The sequence below is a fragment of the Pipra filicauda genome, unplaced genomic scaffold, assembly GCF_003945595.2.
Source record: "Pipra filicauda isolate LSUMZ 115617 unplaced genomic scaffold, ASM394559v2 scaffold327_size997775_pilon, whole genome shotgun sequence".
Lineage (NCBI taxonomy): Eukaryota > Metazoa > Chordata > Aves > Passeriformes > Pipridae > Pipra > Pipra filicauda.
In genome coordinates this window covers 515,683-534,398 of record NW_024104451.1, presented here as the reverse complement: position 1 = coordinate 534,398, position 18,716 = coordinate 515,683, and the positions used below count along the sequence as shown (strand labels likewise).

The window sequence follows — 18,716 nt, the reverse complement described above, 5'->3', positions numbered from 1 at the left end:
CCTCCTCCTGCCTCCCCAGCAGTGGCATCCAGCCCCTCCAGCTCCAAGGGCCTTGGCCAGAGGCCTCTGCGACCCCCATCAGCTGGAGGGTTTTCTGAAGATGCTGATGTTGGAAGTGGAGGCAGTGAAGTGACAGGGCTGGGGGATTTGAGCCCAGTGGAAGTCCACGAACAAGATTCCTGGAGAGGGACCTCTGTACCCCTCTGAGTCCAGCTCTACAGGGCTGGCATGATCCTGCCACGAGCTCAGTACTGGCTGGAGCCTGCACAGTCCCTGCTCAGGGCCCTCCACCCCAGAGAGACACCGGTGCCATATCTAATGTAGCAAGCTGGGACCTGGGCAAACACAACTCGCTCTGGGCTTGGTGTCACCATGACCCATGAGCTATTGAAACCCTAGTTCATACATTAAACCCTCCCATGCTCTGAGGTCTCTGCAGGGCACAGCAGTGGGCAGCAGCCACCCACCCTCTGCTTGGAGCTCTTGTGCATGCCAAACCTCTGCCTTTCATAGGGAGCTGAAGGGGCTCAGCATCCTCAAGCATCCCTTGAGGCCTGTCCTGCAGTTGACCAATTGCCCAGTCTGAGAGCAGGGCGTGCATATACAATTCTGGCCTCTTGAAGACAGAGCCATGCCTGCCTCTGCAGCAGCATCTCCTCGGGACAGGACACTAAGGGTAATGCTGCTCTTGTGCCTGTGCTGCACCAGAAGAGGCAGGAGGAGAGCAAACACCTTCCCATCTCTCCAAATAACTAGAGTCCCTGAATCCCAAGAGCTCTTCTGATTTCAGAAGATAATCCCTGAGGAACCCCAGGGTTTAATTTGCTGTTGACAATCCAGACAGTGACTACATCACCTGTTTGGTACCTGGTTTGTCATTAGGGTCCCTGTAGATCGTACTTTTCTGGAGCTGACACAGATGTGCTCATCTGTCCCAATCCAAGCAGCACATGCACTCCTAGGCCTCTCCCCAGGGACCTGGCACAGCACTGGAACCCTCCATGAGGCCATGCTTGCTGGCACCTGTGGGGTCCCTTATTGCCCCAGAAGGGCATGTGGACCCAGGAAAGAGGTTCTCTGGGGTCACTGCCATGAGCCTTGCCCCTGTCACCAGTTTAGCTCTGCTGTCATTCCCAGCACTGCCATCTTCCCTGTCCCTGCCATCATCGCTGTCCCTATCATCATCTCTGTCCCTGTCATCATCCCCAGCACTGCCATCATCCCTGTCCCTGCTGTCAGCCCCAGTCCCTCCATCAGCTTCCAGCCTCTCCAGCACAGGCAAGTGGCCCAGGCAGGAAATTTCACTTCCTGCAGACAAAGTCTGGCACCTCCAGGCTATGCTGTGTGTGACTCAGGGAGCTGGGCTAAGGTAGGTCATGATGCCCTCCCCAGTGTCAGCAATGGCTCTTGTCCCTGTGCCCAGCCAGCTTCACATCACCCACCCATCCCCTTCTCCCTGTCAGGGCTGGGGACATGGCCCAGTTCAGTGTGCCCCTGTCACTGCAGACTGAGTGAGTCCAGTCTGAACAGAGCCATGTGGGGAAAGGCCAGAGCTTGTCCCGCTCCTGGGGTCTCTCATTGTTGTCGCCCACCAGCACCACCATGGTCAGCAAGTAGGTGAGTGATGCAGGTGATCCTTTGGCTTCATTTAAGAAGGAACCAACACCCCAAAGAGCACAGGCAGCAGGCGGGGATGGCATCAGGGTCTGCTTCTGCCTTTGCAGCATGGGATCCCTGGGTCTGTTGGGAGTCAGGAGGAGGAGCAGGATGGGAGCAGGTCAGCTGGTACCAGGGCTGGGGAGGATGGGTAGCTCCAGCCTCAGCACTGAGCAGCCTCTTGGGGCTCTCTGTGCCCTGGTTTGTACAGGAATGCACAGAGCAGGTTTGTGTAATTTCCAGTGCTCAATAACCATCAATCTTAATTTGCTTATAAAAGTCTCTTCCTGTAGAAAATACTTTTCTAGCACCAAATGTCCCTGGATCCCTGTTAAGATGCCCAACCACTGGAGAGGAGCAGCACAGACAGGAGGGTTGTTCCCCAGAGGAAGCTCCAGCAGCTCTCCAGACTGGGAGGCAAGCTCGGAATTCCAGAGGGCAGTCAGACCCCAAGTGACAGCTTTCTGGCTGAGATGCGTCACCTGGATGAACTAATATTTCTTCTGCCGTCATTTAATCTGTGGTTGGGGAGGGGGTTGTGCAGGGGACGGGGGACTCAGCAGTGATGAGTTGGCACAGCGTGTTGTGTGCTGCTTGGCATGGAGAGGAGGGGCAGAACTCCCTGGACATGCAGCTTTATTCAGTCCCTCAGCAGCCATTCACTAGCCCACAGATGTGACAAAAGCATGTGAAGTTTAAGCTCCCTGGCACACCAGTGCGTCCTGTGAGCCCTGCTCCCTCCTCCCTCCACCCTGCCAGGGCTTGGACCCTCATTCCGATGCTGCCAACCCATCCTCGGGGCTTGCAGGACCTCCCATTGGGAATGTACAGGGGATGCTCTTCCTGTGCTCACAACACTGCACCGATCCTGCATCCCTGCACTAATCCTGCTCTCCTAACCCTGCTCTGCCTTGGAGCACTGCTCAGCCCGACCCCTGCACCAGGACCTCTGGCATCCTGCTGTGCTGGTGTGGCTCTGTGCTGGTGTGACAGTGCTGTTGTGCCACCACAGACACAGGAATCCCCATCCTGACCCCACCACTGTCCCCCTGGGTCAGTGTGCCACCTGGAAGGCACAGAGGGACCACAGAATGGGAACAGCCCCTAAGACCTAGTACTCTGCTGAAGATATGGGTTTGAGCTGCTGGGGCTTTGGCCACAAATTTTCCCACAGTTGATAATTCCTTTCAAGTCCTGAGAATCAGCCTCTCCTCATAATCTCTGGTTTGCTTCATCACCAGGTGTAATGAGTCCAAACCAACAGTGCTGAGCACCCTGTAGAGCTCCACTGGCCCTGCTGCTTGTGGACCAGAAATGAGGGCTCCCTTCCAGATGTGTAATACCCAGTTCTCCTTCAGCTTCTTCATGTGTTCTCCTAGCTACTCCTGCTCACCTCTAGCTACTTTATTATGATGCTGTCATAGGTTTGAAAAGAGATGTTGGAATTTTCTTTTTCTTCCCTAGGGTCCCGTCCCCCCCCATCTGTTTCTTCCGGGATGGGGGATTCGGGCAGGGGGTGGGTTGGAGCGGGGCCGCCCGTGCGGGGCAGAGGAGGAGCGGGGACAGGAGGAGGTCTCGTGGGGAAGCGTGTGGCCACAGGAGCAGCTGGGGAGTCCTTTGTTCGGGGGCTTTTGGGGTTTGGTCCTGGACCGGACAGAGTGGGAGCCCGGTTTTTGGCCACCTCGTTCTCTTTTCCTGAGAGGAAGTTTTTTTTTTCCCCACGGGACACCTCGCAGAGGACGACTGAGAGAGAGAGACCCATCTCGGAGCGAGGTATTCTGCTTTCAAGACTGCCTGTGGGAAAAGGACTTTTTTCATTGCTGGCTGCGAGCACACGTGGCTGCGAGCAGCTTTTGAACTGCCGGGACTGTCCTGCCTTTCCCCCACCCCCTCCCTGGGCTGCAGCGGGTTTTCTCCCCCCCGCCCCCCCGATTTGGGACTTTGTTTTGTTTCTTCTGAAAGTATTTATTGCACCATTTGTTGTTTATTCAGATTTTGTTAATGAAAAACTGTTTCTTTTCCTTTTCCACACTTCCACCTGAAGTCTCTTAATTTCTAAATTGTAATCTTGTTGAACTAAGACAGATGCATTCAACTTCCTGGAAGCTGGAGCTGTTCTTTGACCTTCAGCCTCAGAAAATTGCTCTGTCAGGCTCACAGAGGTGTATGGTTTTCCAGACATCTTATGCCTGTGACTTGGGTGGTGAGGCCCTGGCATAGGTTGCCCAGAGAAGCTGTGGCTGCCCATGCCTGGGCTTGGAGCAACCTGGTCTGATGGAAGATGCCCCTGCCCGTGGCAGGAAGTGGAACAAGTTTATCTTTAAGGTCCCTTCCAACCCAAGCCATTCTGTGATTCTATGGGTACCACACCGAAATGGAGATTTCAGCATCCTGGAAGGAGACAGCCAGTCACCTGAAGCCGGCACTGTGACATGCTCCCTGCGTCGAGGAGACTTTGTGAGTCCCATCACACCTCATGCAGAGTTTTACCTGAGACTGCAGCACCCCATTAGCTCCCAGCAATAGCACACAAGGGCCGATGCGGGGAGGAGGCATCGAGCCCATGTGTGTGAGCTGCAGCAGCTCGGGTCCTCGGGTACCGTGAGAGCCACAGAAGACAAGGACACACTCACTGGCTTTCCATGAGGCAGCCAACAGTGCTTTTCCCTGTCCCCATCATCCTATTCAAGGAGGGAGCACAGCAGGGGACTAGCAGGGCTGGCAGGGGTCCTGGCTCTGCTGTCTCAGGGACCAGCCTCCCCTCCCAGCATGTGCTAGGAGGCAGCAGGACTTGTCTGCCCTGGCTCTGGAGTCCGTGCCACTGCAGACCCCCCAACACATCTGGGAAAATCAGGGATCCTTGAGAGGCTTTCTGAGACTAAAAGCCACCGGCACACCCCCACGGCCCCCAAGGCCAGCCTGCTGCTGGACACCAGCCAGGGGCTGCAGTGTGGAAGTCAGTGACACTGCCCTGCCACCAACAGCTTAACTCATCGTAACAGCTTCATTCATCAAAGGTGTTCTCACAAATATTGGTTGTGCCTTGTATTTCCCCCACATCCATCCCTGACTGGGCAACGTCCACGCTGCTGGCAGGATGGCCCAGTGGGCAGGTGCCCACTGGGCTCTTCTGTGTCACACTGGTGGCAGCAGGACCAGCTTCACACTGTGCTTACAGCCACTGCTGCCCTTGGTCTCCAGCACTCCCCAGCTGGTTTAGGTTTTATTCCTGAGTCCCAGCACTTGGGCAGAGCCAGTTGAAGTCAGGACTGCCCCGGGCAGAATCTGCCACGTGCCACCAGCAGCCAGAAGGGGGGTTGGGGAGTCGTTCCCACATGGAGAGAGCTGCCCTGGGTGTCTCCAGAAGCCACAGGGCTGGCGACAGCTCCCTGGATGGCTGAGGGGCTCCTTCCCAAGGCTCCCGGCCCCCACGACAGACCCTGTTAGCTCCAGCTCACTGCTTGGCTGCCTTTGGGACTGTGTCCAGCTGCATGCCTGAGGGTCCTGCCTGCTGAGCCCCCTGGATGCCACATTGCTCCTGCCAGCTCCATGGGCCACAGCGTGTTCAATGTCACCTTCCCGAGCTGTGCTGGGAACAGGCTAAGCTGGGAAGGCGCAGATTGTGCAACTCTGGAGGCCGGAGGCTCCCAAACCTCTGATCCTGCACCAGCAGCAGCTCCAGAGACATCTGCTGACATTCAGAGCCCTGGGCTTGGATGCACGAGGTCTACATTTGCACAGTTTGCAGCAGGGAGCTCAGAGCCTTCTATTTATTTTTACAAATGGGAAGAAAACCCCACATTTACCTGTAGTCAGTTCTCATTCCCAGTGGTCACCAACCAGTCAACCTCCTCCTTGACTGTGAATGTACCTGTTCCCAGAGACTCATCTGGCTGGCCTAGGTGTACCCCTGGTTGTTCCATCAGGAGTGTCCCTCTGTGCCCATTCCAGCTTGAGGAGAAGGGGCCGTGGTGGTGGGTGCCAGTTGACATGGGGGTCAGCAAGCTGGCTCTGTGGTGCCAGGGCCACTGGCTCAGCTCCTGCCCAGCCTGGAGTCGTGCCTCCTTTATCCTGCCAGCCCAGACAGTGCTGCTTTGGGTAGTGGAGCAGCACAGGGGTGTGACAGCAGCAACTCTACAGACCTAAAAATAGCCTCTCCAGTCCCACAGTGCACTCCACGACACTTTCACCTGGCACCAGACCTGCTAATTGCTCCAGTGACTGCAGACAGCAAACAGAAATAAACACCCAGGGATGGAGCTTGGGCAGCTCTGGCAGAGCTCTGTGCTGTCCTATTTGTGTAGAAAACCCATAGAGCTCCCCTGCATGGCTTGATCTCCACAAGATGCTGCTGATCAGGATTTGGCAGTGCTCATACCAACAGGCAGCAAGACACCCAGGTGTGCCCAGAGCAGCCTGTGAGTGCCATCAACATCCCTGCCCACCAGGGCCATCCTCCGTGCGTGGCACATGGAGATACTGGAGTGTTGCTTAGGCTCTGGCTTGACCTCCCTCTGAAGAGCCTCAGGTGATGGCAACTGTCCCTGCGCTCTCTGCAATTCTTTGGGCTCTCTGCCATAACAGCCCTATGAGCCACGAAAAGTCATCCTGTAGGAGAGTCCTTTATCAAGCCTTGCCTAGTGCTTGCAGATGGCCAAGGGCCAGCTGTCACCAGGAGCCAGACCATCCTGTGGCACCAGGTCCCATGTTCTGTCCCAGCTCTCTGGGTGGCTGAAGGCAGGCAGAGAGCTCTGTCAGGGGTCCCAGGTCAGGTTCACAGTCCACACATCTCGCTGAAGGGATTTATTGTTTTTGCATGAGGACAACACTCTGTGTGATCAATGGGATCAATGGGATCAGTGGGATATGCCATCACTGCCAATTACTGAATAATGTTACCTTACACAGCTCATCAACTCCTGCTCCAACCACTCTGAAAACACACTGTTTTGCCTCGCTGTTGATGGGCAGGAATTTCATTCCAGGTGATTTCTCCCAGAGACTTCACTTTCTCAGGTCTTCTCCACAAATCCACCAAACAATCACGTCAGCAAGAGCCAGAGATTGTTCGGGCCATAGATCCTTCAGCAAACGGCCACTAAACCTCTGCCCTTGGCTGTACGCGCATCAGCTGCAGCAGGGAAATGTTTAATAAGGGCAAAGGAGACACTGTAGCTTGTGATTTCTCACAGTGTTTCACTCCAAAAGAGATGAAGGACAAGAACATTGTCTGGAAGCTCTGGGGGAGATACAGAACTGGTAAATAGCAAAGGAAACGAGCACCTATGGCCTTCACAACACTTGTCTCAGCAGTTTCTTGACAGACTTGAGCTCATTTTTCCCTTTTGGCCACTGTAAAATGTAAGTATGAACCGAGCAGTGACAGAAAGAGCCCTGGCACCATGGGTAAATCACTGCTCAATCCACCACTGCCCTGGGGAGCCTGTTCCAGTGGTTGACCACCTTTTCCTAATATCCAGCCTATACCCCTCTGAGCTCCTAAAACCCTGCAATCTGTTGGTTGGCAGTGGCTTGGAGCTGACAAAGGCGGAGATTTCCAAATTATCTGGTGGTCAGACACTCTCTTCACTGCCCTCTGTGCTCCCAGAGCATTGGCACGAGTCATGATAGTATACATATATATATTTAGACATATAAAATTGGAATCAAAGACCCCTCAAGTCATTAAAAACCTGCTTTTCTTGCATGGCTCCGACTCTGCTGGTGCTCCCACCACTCCCACATGTGCAGGGGCAGTTGATGTGTTCTCCCAGCCCTGCCTGTTGTATTATGGTTTTAGCAGATACCTGAGATCATGCACCTGTGTAAGAACTTTGCTGAAGGCGACCCGCAGAAGGAAGGGTCTAAACATGGAATAGTGGGTAGAGGAGGCATGGGAGAGGTGTGAGCAGTACTGGGGTTCCCATGTCAGTGATGAAGCACTCAGCAATCTAACAAAACTGAAATCCCAGCTAAATCACAGAATCACAGACCACTCATTCCAACCCCCTGCCACGGACAGGGACACCTCCCACTAAAACAGGTTGCTCCAAGCTCCATCCAGCCTGGTCTTGGACACTTCCAGGGAAAAACTGCAAGAGCAAACCCTCTGCAACTTCACAGCCAAATAAATAGAGCTCCTTGTGACCCTTGTGCTTGGCAGACTGTGTCCATGTGGCCCCCTCCAGCAGATGGAAGGGGGCTCAGTCTCTCTGGGATGAGGCTGCACAAACATCCCCCTCCCCTCCTCGCTCTCCTCACCCAACACCCTGTGCTCTGGTGGTGCTGGAATGTTACGCTGTTTGCTTCCATTGAATCATGGTGCAAAGGCTGCTTCCCAGCCTCCCCATGGTGATTGCAGGCAGTCTGGGATGAGACGGTCACAGAAGGACCCTGGCTCCTCTCCATAAAGCTTTTCCACAAGGATCCGGAGAGCACTGTTCCCAGTGCTGTGCTCTGCGGATCTGTGGCTCGGCTCAGGCGTTGCCGGAGCCTGGTGTCACCAGGATGTTTGTTTCCCAGCATGTTATTCACTGATTTTATTCTCCAGCCAAGAGAGTTTTGCAAATAATAACAAAAAGGGATGAATGAGATGGCATGGGATGATTAACCAGGACCATCAAAGATGGGCTAGCACCTGCACTGCTGGCAGCACAAGCACCTGGCAAGCAACAGGCTGTATCCCACATTCATTCCTCTGCTGGAGGGGCTGCCCTTAATCAGAGTCAGAGTGGTTTGGGTTGAAAGGGAACTTACAGACCATCTTGTTACTTGCCCTGCCATGGGCAGGGACACCTTCCACTAGACCAGGTTGATACAAGGCTCGTCCAACCTGGCCTTGAACACTTCCAGGGACTGGGCAGCCAGAGCTGCTCTGGGCAACCTGTGCCATTGTCCCACCATCCTTAACAGACCGTTTGGCACTGACCATTCCCCACCATCAAATAGCTCAGCGAAGCCAGTTCCTGCTAACAGTCTCTCCTCTTGTGTTGTTGTGTTCAGGTTTTTGCTCTCCGTACAGCAGAAACTCCTAGATTTATCCCTGCTCTCCAAACACCTTGCCACAACAGTTGGGATTTGATGCTGTTATAATCGTTCCGGACTTTAAAAATAAGCCCTGTCTTTCGCTAGCACATGGTTCTCCCCGTACAACAACAGACACCAGAACTTTCAATTAAGTTTTTGGAAGCAGTGCTGAAGCACACATGACTCATTTCACAAGTGCACTAACGAGTGAAACGATCCTCTTTTTTGCCAGATCTCCACTTATCAGGAAACAAACAGTATCTGATGTCTTTCTTTCTTTCTACATTGATGAAAATAACACCCTTCTCTGTCACCACTGAACTTGGGTAGGAATCGTCCAGCTAAATATTCTAATATTTGATAACAACCCTGCCAGCACAGAGCTGACTCATTCCATGGCATGTGCTGCTCCCTGAGGATTGCTTTCAGCACAGCGAACAATTAGCTGGTTCATTCATCCCAGCTTGAGAATGGCAGATACTTACAGGACCACAGGCATGCTCCTAATGGGAGGGATTTATCAACACTCGTAGTTGTTGCTCCTGTAATTAATCTCATGCTCTTTCCACACACACTCACCCTCTGCTCACACTCCTGCTCCCAACTCCCAGCCACTTTTCTTTATGCTCAGAAAGTCATAGAAATAATTCTGATTTCTGGTCAGTGACGTGGAAGTGATCAGGTAAGATCAAGATGTCATTTGGGGCTCTGGTCCCCAGCATTCCTTAGATTCTGCCTGTGGCTCCTGTGAGGCACAGCAGAGGGGTCCAGCCCGAGCAGAGCATAGAGGTCCAGTCCCAGCTCCAGCTCCAGCCCGTGATCCCCATGGGCCAACAGAGCCCTGTGACAAGGATGACACACACCCCCCCAGGTGGTACCCATGAGCCTGTTTCCACACCAGCCCAGGGACACACATCTGCTCCATACCAAGGGAGCTGCCGGCTCATCCCTGGTGTGCCCACAGGCAGTCCCACACCCTGGGAGCAGAGCCCTGGTGACTCCATCTCTGGGTCTTGGATATAAACAGGGGACTGTCTTCGTCTCCTGCACAGGTTGGGGACACCGGGAAGATCGTTTGTCCCAAGGTCATGTGGTGAGCATAAGAGTTGTGGCATCTGGGATTCCTGGCATGAGGCTTTAGGAGCTGGAGGCACAAGCAGTCACTAACCCCTCCAGCACACCTTCCTACCCCTCCATTGCTGACCCCTGGCACATATTCCTGCACATCTGCTCTGCCTTCTTGCTGCCATTACTTTCCTGCCTCGGTGATCTCACAGTACCCAGGCACAGCCCAGGCTCTCGGTGTCTCAGGGCTGTTGCCCCCGAGTCCCTGCCTCTGGGGGGGGGCTCAGCATCCCTCTGGGATCTGCTTCCTGACTGGTTTGGTTGTGAGCTCCTGGCAACCCAATCCCTGCTGTACCTCTCCTTCCAGACACTGCTCAGGAGCACATCAGACACCTGTAGCCTCCAGATCACAGGGAGAAGATGGCACATACCTGGCAATAAGCATTTTTGTACATCCTTGAAAAAGACACAGCTCCTGGGATTTTCTGCCTCTAATTTTCTCCTTTCCAAGTCTCTAGACTTGGGCTCCAACTGGAGATTTATTTTACTGTGTGTTCATTGCTGTAGTTATTGCCAGTGTGAAGACGGTGTCCTCAGCACAAATGAATACAGTGCTGAATTCAACAGCAGCATCCTTGTAACTACCACCCAAAAACATGCCATGGAAACCAGGGGGGAGGGGGGATACTCAGGTAAGGATGAGAGGGCCCAACCCCAGTGTCCCCAGGAATTGCCCCCAGTGGCTCAGAGGGCAGGACCCCATGGCCTGGCTGGCTGTGAGGAGCTGTCCTGTGGCTGCAGAGGGCTGGTCCTGCCACCCTGCTGCCAGCCTGGGCTGGTCACCCTCCTGGGAAAGGGCAAACATCCCCACAGCTGCCATTGCTGCTTTTGGGGTAAACTCCATCCCCACAGATGTGGGGGATCCCTGTAGGGGATGGAACAGGGATGCCTCCATGTCACATCTCTGCTGTCACCACGAGGCTGATGGCACAGAGCACACCTGTGTATGACAGAATGGATTGGGTTTAAAGGGACCTTAAAGCTCCTCTCATTCCAGCTCCCTTTCATAGGTAGGGATACCTTCCACTAGGAACATGTGTCCACCTTTACAGCCCAGGACTGTGCGAGGTGCCTGGGGACACAGCCTGACCCTGATCTGGGATGCCAGAGCTCTGCTGAAATCTGGGTCCCATCACAGGTGGCTCTGGCTCATGGCCCATCCTACTCTGCTCTCCCTGGAGCAGCTCCAGCAGCCCCTGGTTGCATGGGCAGATACCCATGATATCCACACTCCTCCTCACCAGCCCATGCTGGCCAGTAATGGCAGCTGTCCCAGGAACTTGCCAGCTGTGTGTCTCAACCATCCCAGTTTCCAGCACAGGCTGATGATCTACAGGGCACAAGGGCATGGACAGACACCAACCATTTGTGCTTCCCCACTTCTCAGGGTGCCACATCCCTTGGGGCTGGGACTGACATGCTGTGGCATTGGTGCCCTGTGGCCTTGGTGCTTGGTGCCATCAGTGCCCATTCTCCCAGTGGCTCTACACTGGCCGGGCATGGACATGGGATGGTGGGCACCTCGCTTCCGAATTGCTGGGAAAGTCTTCCAGTTATTGCTTTCATCCTCACCTGTACCAGTGACTTGATCCTGACAACCGAGGCAAGACAGTTCATGGTTTCTTTGCAGGAGATTGGGACATTCTTCATGGAAAGGCAGATACCAGCACAGGCTGCCCAGGGCAGAGGTGGAGTCATCGGCCCTGAAGGGATTTAAAAGATATGTAGATGTGGCACTTGGGGACATGGTTTAGGGTGGGCTTGGCAGTACTGAGATAATGGTCGGACTTGATCTTAGAGGGCTTTTCCCACCTTAATGATTCCATGATTCTATGAAATTTCCTTCTAAGAGCTACCCAGTCACATCCCCGCTGCATTCAGCCTTCAGCTCCCTCCTCCCAGAGCCAACACAAACTCCCTTGGCGCTCAGGAGTTGGGACAAGGACCTTCTGCCTGACCCACAGACTGCACTCCCCTCTCTCAGCCTCCCAGTATTTCTGCAAGTGCCTCCAGGAAGGTGCTACTGCTGTGATCGAAGCAAGGTGACACCTTCCTAGAGCGTGCCCTGACCAAGGGAGAACAATTGGTGTGGAGACACTGAATCTGATTGCTTTCATTAAATACAGGACAAAAACTGGGGAGAGGTGGCTCAATTTGAAATGGATTTTGTTGATTTGAAGTGACTTCTGCTGTGGTAGGTGTGTTGGACTGGCCGATCTTCTGCACTTCAACATTAAACATGCTGGACTGAAACTGCAAGGTTTTGGGTTTAACATTGAAACCTCACAAATGAAAAGAAAGTGAGCATCAGCAGGAGGATCAGAGAATGCCTAGGGGCATGAGGGTCTTCAGGTTCCGCTGGATTAAACACTTCAGAGTGGAATTTTTGGGTTTTACTTCGTTCAGAAGGGTCACTGTGGCCCAACCCAAACCAGTTCCCTCTGTGCCTCTCAGTACTGTCCTAGGGAATCTGCTCCTGTGTAAGGGGGGAAAAAGCACAGAATCATAAAATCATGGAATCACAGAATCACAGAATCACAGTTATCCTGAGTTGGAAGAGACCTGTGAGCATCATCGAGTCCAGCTCCTGGCCCTGGACAGGACACTCCTAAGACTCACATGAAATGATTCACCTGGTAAGAGCTCACCTGGGCCAGGGCAAGGACTTCAGACTTGGGGCTTGGCTGGAGCAGAGCAGAGCAAAGTGAAGCCCCCCCATAATCCTGCTCAGACCCTCACTGACAAACCTGCAGCAAATCCCTGCTCACCTCCCCCTGCACATGAAAACTAGGGACCATTAGCACTGAATGGATGGCAAAGAATTGAAATCAGCTCGGAGGCAATTCCGAGGCCAGAGGCGAGGCAAAATTAAGCAGCTTATTATTTTTATTTAATGCCAGTATTGTGCACACAGATGAATAATTGGTGTGTGGGGCTCTGCGTGCGAGGCTGTTATGAAGTTTAATTCATTAGTGCCTGTAAAGTGCCTCGAACTTGTGAGATGAAAGGTGTCCTCTGAGCACCAAGAGCTGTTACAGCTCGAGCACTGTGGATATTTAATAAGGATATTGAACGACTCCTCTGAGCCAGCACATTGCTTTTTAACTTCTTTATGGCTGTTTTTACAAGCAGTATCCTAGAGAGCCAAAAAAGTAAAAAAAGTTGAAAGAAAAAGCCCCATCAGAGCACACAGCTGGCTCTGCACAGCCATGGACTAGGGGGACGGCTCTGCCATCCTCAGCTGTCTGCTCATGGGGACCAGTCTGAGGGGTCTGCCACCTCCCCAGTGACAGAGCTGTGACAGCTCTGGGGATGTCACTGGGTGGACGCTGAGAGGGACAGGTGGGGAGAGAGGAAAGTCCAGTGGAAGATGGGGACTGCTGGCTGGGTGTCTGGTTTGCCTGCAGGGTCACAGCCCAGAGGCCTGGTTTTTCTCCATGCCCTGAGTTTGAGTGATGTGTGAGGAGGTGACAGTGGAGGCCTTCCAGCCATTCCTGCCATCTGCCCATCCCTGCCATCTGCCCATCCCTGCCATCTGCCCATCCCTGCCATCCATCCACCCATCCCTGGCAGCCTGCACTCACCTCCCCTGGCACAGCCTGACAGTGGGGTGATTGGAAGATGACTGGTTTTCATAGAATCCCAGAATGCTTTGGGTTGGGAGGGATCATCCAGTTTCACCCCCTGCCCTGGGCAGGGACACCTTCCACTAGCCCAGGTTGCTTCAAGCCCCGTCCAACCTGGCCTTGAACACTTGCAGGGATGGGGCAGCCACAGCTTCCCTGGACAACTTGTGCCAGAGCCTCCCCACCCTCACAGGGAAGAATTTCTTCCCAGTATCCCATGTGACCCTGACCTCTGGCAGTGGGAAGCCATTTCCCCTTGTCCTGTCACTCCAGGCCCTTGTCCCAAGTCCCTCTCCAGCTCCCTTGGAACCACTTTAGCACTGGAACAGGCTCATAGTTCTGGGAGCCTTCTCTTCTCCAGGCTGAACACCCCCAGCTCTCCCAGAGGCTTCTCCCGATGTTTCTGATCGCATCATCTCTCCGCTCAGTGCAGCCACTTGCTCTATGACAAAACCATTACACTTGGCCAGGTTCCATGAAGCCCAGGCACACAGACTCTTTGAACACCTGCTTCTTCCACATCCATCTTCCTGTAGCTACTGTTGCTCAGTTACCTGGTAAGGAACCTCAGCCACGAATCCACAGAAAACCCTTCCCTGCCCTAGCCAGGTGAGAAGAGCTTTCCCTATCCAAAGTCCCACCTGTGCCATCTCCAATTCCTTCTGTATTTCCCATCAACTGCCATGGGCTTTGAAAAAAAAAAAAACCCTGTACTGTGAAGAGAGTGGTAACTGTCTACAAAGGATGAGGGACATGGCAAATCTCCAAGTGACCAGGAAAGTGGCAACTTATTCCACTGAAGGAAAAATTGACCCTTCAAGGGGAAAGCCATGACCTCCTCACCTGCCTTCCATTCGTCCTTCTTCAAATGTTGCTGCTACCAGCTAAATTCTCCCATTACCCTCAGAGCCTGAGTTGCCAGATGGCTCCATAAAGGAAGCATCTCCCTGCCTTGACGTGCTGGGAATGCTAGAGCTGGGGACAAGCCATGGCCTCACCTCTGCTCAAAGGAGAGAAGGATTCATTGCTGGCTTTAATTATCCCAAAGCCTCTTTACTTGGAGGAAAATAAAATATTTATCAGGAACTTCTGGCTCTGGCAATGGAGATCATACTAGAATTAAATTTTTAGATGTCTGTAAAATTTAACTGGCTTTATTGTGGGGCAGTTTCTGTCTCTGAGAATGAGAAGCGTTTCTCTGACCAGCGCTAGCCTGGCCTCTGGAGGGATGTCCTTCAGGCATCCCCAGTGCTACCCAGGGACCAACCCAGGCTGGTGTCACTGTGCCACCAGCTCCGCCCCAGTCTGAAGGGCAGTGGCTGCCAGTGGCATAGCTGGACAGAAGGCAGTCGGTGTTGTCAATGTGTCCCTCGAGCGGGTGGCAGCCGTGGCATGGATGGGTACCAGAGAGGCTGATCCATGTGGGAGAGGATGGAGCTGGGCAGCACTGTTGGGTCATGTCTGTCCTCAGCAGGGCTGGGGCTCAGCCCAGCTCCACAGCCCATCCCCAGCTCCGCTCACATCACCTGATGGATGTGGCAGGTCCTCACAGATGCTCAACATGTGCCTCTGAAGGATCCTGCTCCTGCGAGATGTCCCCAACTTCCGTGAGGTTCTTCCATGGACAGCCTTTGGTTCTCTCCTAGTGCCCATTCCCTACTGAAATCCATCCCATGCCCAAGCCTGAGCCCAGCTCACCCCTACCCTGGCAGTGTCCTTCTTGACCAAGGTGCCTGGGACAATGTCCTCCTGGGCAGAGGAGCTTCCTCCAGACACTTGGAAAACCACATACCCTGGGATTGGATGCTGTGGTGCCAACATGGGCATCCATGCACACTGTTCCCACTAGGGAGGAGCTGGGGGCACACATCAGATTATAATGAGTAAACCAGTCGTTATCCTACACTAGCCTTGTGGAAAATCCCCTCTCCCTCTTCCATGCATGTGGACTGATGTGTTTCTCTCGCCCCTGGAAGTGATGCTTTATGTCTGAATAGAAGCCAAGGATGGTGAAACTGTCCCATCAAAGGGATGGAGACCCACTGTCCTGCTCGGGATGTTCCCATCAGGCAGCTTTTCCAGGCTGTGCCCTGCAGAGACTGGGCTTGCTGTGTCCTGCCAGTTTGAGCACTGGAAATCCAGATCTCTGGGCTTCTACTTCTTACTCTCACGCTGTGCTTTTCCCGTTGAGGCTGACAGCTTTGCCAAAGCTTGGGAAACAGGATTTCTCTTTGCTCTTATCCCTGGAGCAGAAATGCACAAGTGGCAGGGAAAGAAACCTGGAGAGGCTGAACCACAACTTGGAAATCCAGAGGGATTCAGGTCTGGCATGACAGGGATCACCCGGCAGCCTCACTGCCAAGTAAAATACTACACTGAGATTAGAATCAACCCAAGGAGCTTGGAAACACATCCTATCCCCTCCATGCTGTCCTTGGGCTCTGAGCTCCACATGTGCTCCCCCAGTTCCCTGCCCTCCCCAAACGTGCTGCCTTCCTAGTAATTTAATGGTTTCCTTTTCCAGTCAGCCCTGTCCATGTAGTTTTTTTCATTTCAGGATTAATGTCCCCAACTCCAAAGGCTTTCCAAAGGCTTACGCAGACATCAAGGAGGTAACCCTTCCCTTTCCAGCAGGCAGGAACCTCCCTGGCATCACTAATGGAATTAAACAGAGACATCAAAGGAGCTCTTGGAGCTGATGTGAGCAGGGGAAGGCAGAGACGTTTCAAGGCCCAGCAGAGTCTTTCACATTTAAAGAGGACAAATCCTGCTGAGATTTCTCCTTCAAGGGAAAAGAGGATGGAAGCACGAGGGTTCCGGAGGTCCTACAGGGTGCAGATGCGCCGGTGCAAGGCAAGGCTGAGGGTGACAAGCACTCACTGAGTCCCCCAGGGACACCCCAGACCCACATCATCATCCAGCACGGGGGAGTCCCTGCTGGACCCAGAGGCACGTTGGCTCTCTGAGGCACCTTGCTCTGCTTGTGTCCCCAAGGAGAGCTAGGCAGCCAAGGCAGGTCCTGCAGGTGCCTTGGGATCTCACCAGTGCCCTACTGGCCATAGTGGGCATGTGGCCCACTCCCATGCATGTGCTGCATTCCCACTCAGCTCAACACAACCCTCCGGTTCTAAACACACTTGATCCCCTTCTCAAATAGGGCCTTGCTCCCATTGGATCCATCAGCCCACAGGTTGAGTATGCAACACAAGGCTGCAAAGGATTCATGGAGCAACTGCCTGGATGGAAAGAGTGAATATAAGTCAAGGCAGGCTCTGGGATGCAAGAGCCTGCTGTGACAGAAACATTTCAGAGTATCTCAGTTAATTAGTACTTAATTGGTTTCAACGCTTTGACAAACTGCTCAAGCCCCACAAGCTGGTCTGTGTGTCCCTGTTTGGGCAGCTTGACCCAGCCTGTTCTGGCTCCAAGGGAGGCTGCACAGGGAGCTGCACGGTTAACTCAACCCCTGCAATCCTTTCCTCATCCCTTGTGGGAAGGTTTTAATATCCACCCTTTCCAAGTGAAACACATGGAGACGCCAGGGATGAAAGAGAGATGGTGACACGGTGTCATTTCAGTGACTTTGAACACCTAAGATCCCTGAGGGCTGGTGGAGGGTGGAAGAGGCACAGTGGGATGGGGAGGAATGACATAGGAGCACGGGGCACTGCAGGATGGGATGGGGGGGTTGGTTTGGCTGTGGGAGCCCAGGGGAACACAGGATAGGATGGGGGGGATGAGTGAAATGGCTATGAGAGCCCAGGACACCACAGGGTAGGATGGGAATGGGGGGATGGCTGTGGGAGCCCAGGGCACCGCAGGGCACTCTGCTGGTGGCAGGTCCAGGGCTGTCCCTGTCGGGCTGGGCAGGCACCAGCAGGACTGTGGGTCTTGGAGATGGGCACCCTGAGCCTTGTCAGAGTCCACTGACCTGGGGTTGTGATGCGGACTGAGCACTGGTGAACCTTCCCTGCCTGCTGGGAGCTGGGGGACCCTCAGAACAGGGGGTGCTCCCAACCATGGCTTGTCAGTCCCAGGCTGGGACTCACCAGACCCCCGCAGCACTGGCTGAACGCAGCGTCCTCTCTTGCCTGGCTGCTTGGGCAGTCTCTGTGGCTTGTCCTGTCCGTGTGAGCCATGTCCAGTCCCACACGGCCAGAGGTGAGTGACGCTGCCCACGGAAGGGGGGTATTTGGCCCCAGTAAGCATTGGAGGTGAAGGGAGCATGAAGGGATCCCAGAGGATCCTCCCTAGTCCTGATCCCCAGTAAGAAATGTAGGTGAAGGAAGGATGAAGGATGCTAAAGGATGGAGTGATCCTCCCCAGTCCTCATGCAGACCCCAGACATCCTGCAGGCAACAACCAAGAGATGCCCAAGCAGGCACACAGAGGGAGAAAAACATAAGGAGACATCATGGGAGAACAGAATCCTTCAAGAGGAGGGATTGGGCCATGGCGGGTGCAAACCCCCCCAGCTGGAGGTATGGTACAGCTCATGCCCTTCTCCACAACAGGTCCCCAAGCTCCAAAACAGCTCCCTTGCCCCTGGAGCAGTTCTGGATGAACACACAGACTGACAGAATATACAGACAAACCCCAGGAATTATTGATGCAGGAATTACGGAAACCTTTTTGGTTGATGGGAACCCCCAAATTTCTCCCAGGAGGTCACTCTGCGGTCACCACAGCAGCTGGGGAGTGGTGGTGGTAGCCAGGATCTCTGCCAGCGTGGCAGGGGACCAGGACAGGGACTGCAGTCATTCCAGGGAGTCAATGACTGGGAGTCAATCCCAGTCATTCCAGGGAGGCATTATGGAGTGGTGAAGGACACACCAATGCAACGTTGACCTCTTGCAGTCCTGTCTCCTACAAGCTCTTCTCCCCTCTCCCAGGTGCTTCCAAGCAAATCGCTGATCTGGAATTGTGGCTCCAGGGATGAGCATCCCATCTTCCCTTGGGCACCCCATATCAGCCCTGGGTCACCAACCTGGGGTGTCCAGCAGAATGGAGAAGCCTCTGCTGTGCCCACAGTGGGATGTTCACAGGGCATGGGGGCACTGGGCTCACACACTGGTGACAGCTCAGGTGAGGGGCTACCCCAGGGGCACCAGAAGGGCATCCTGATGGGTACAACAGGACTGACACTCAGGGTTCATAACAAGCCAGGAAGGATAGGCCCCACATCCAGGTCCCATATATTCCCCTGCTCTGTCCCTTAACTCTGCTCCATAGAAGTGGAGGACGTGAAGTTCCTGCAGAAGCTGTGACGTCCCAACACCAATG

At 53.9% G+C, this 18,716-nt stretch overlaps 1 protein-coding gene across 5 annotated transcripts in view; it reads right to left on the bottom strand.

Annotated features, from left to right (window-relative positions):
• The window catches only part of DLGAP4 (DLG associated protein 4), a 146,373-nt gene that overhangs the window by 88,740 nt on the left and 38,917 nt on the right, over window positions 1-18,716 (bottom strand). The window contains exon 1 of one of the 5 annotated variants that reach the window (XM_039383822.1): window positions 11,380-11,502. The exons of the other annotated variants lie outside the window; for them this stretch is intronic. The gene's annotated coding sequence lies outside the window, so the exon portion shown is untranslated. Of the gene's footprint in view, window positions 1-11,379; window positions 11,503-18,716 lie in introns of those variants that run through there. 5 annotated transcript variants of the gene reach the window in all.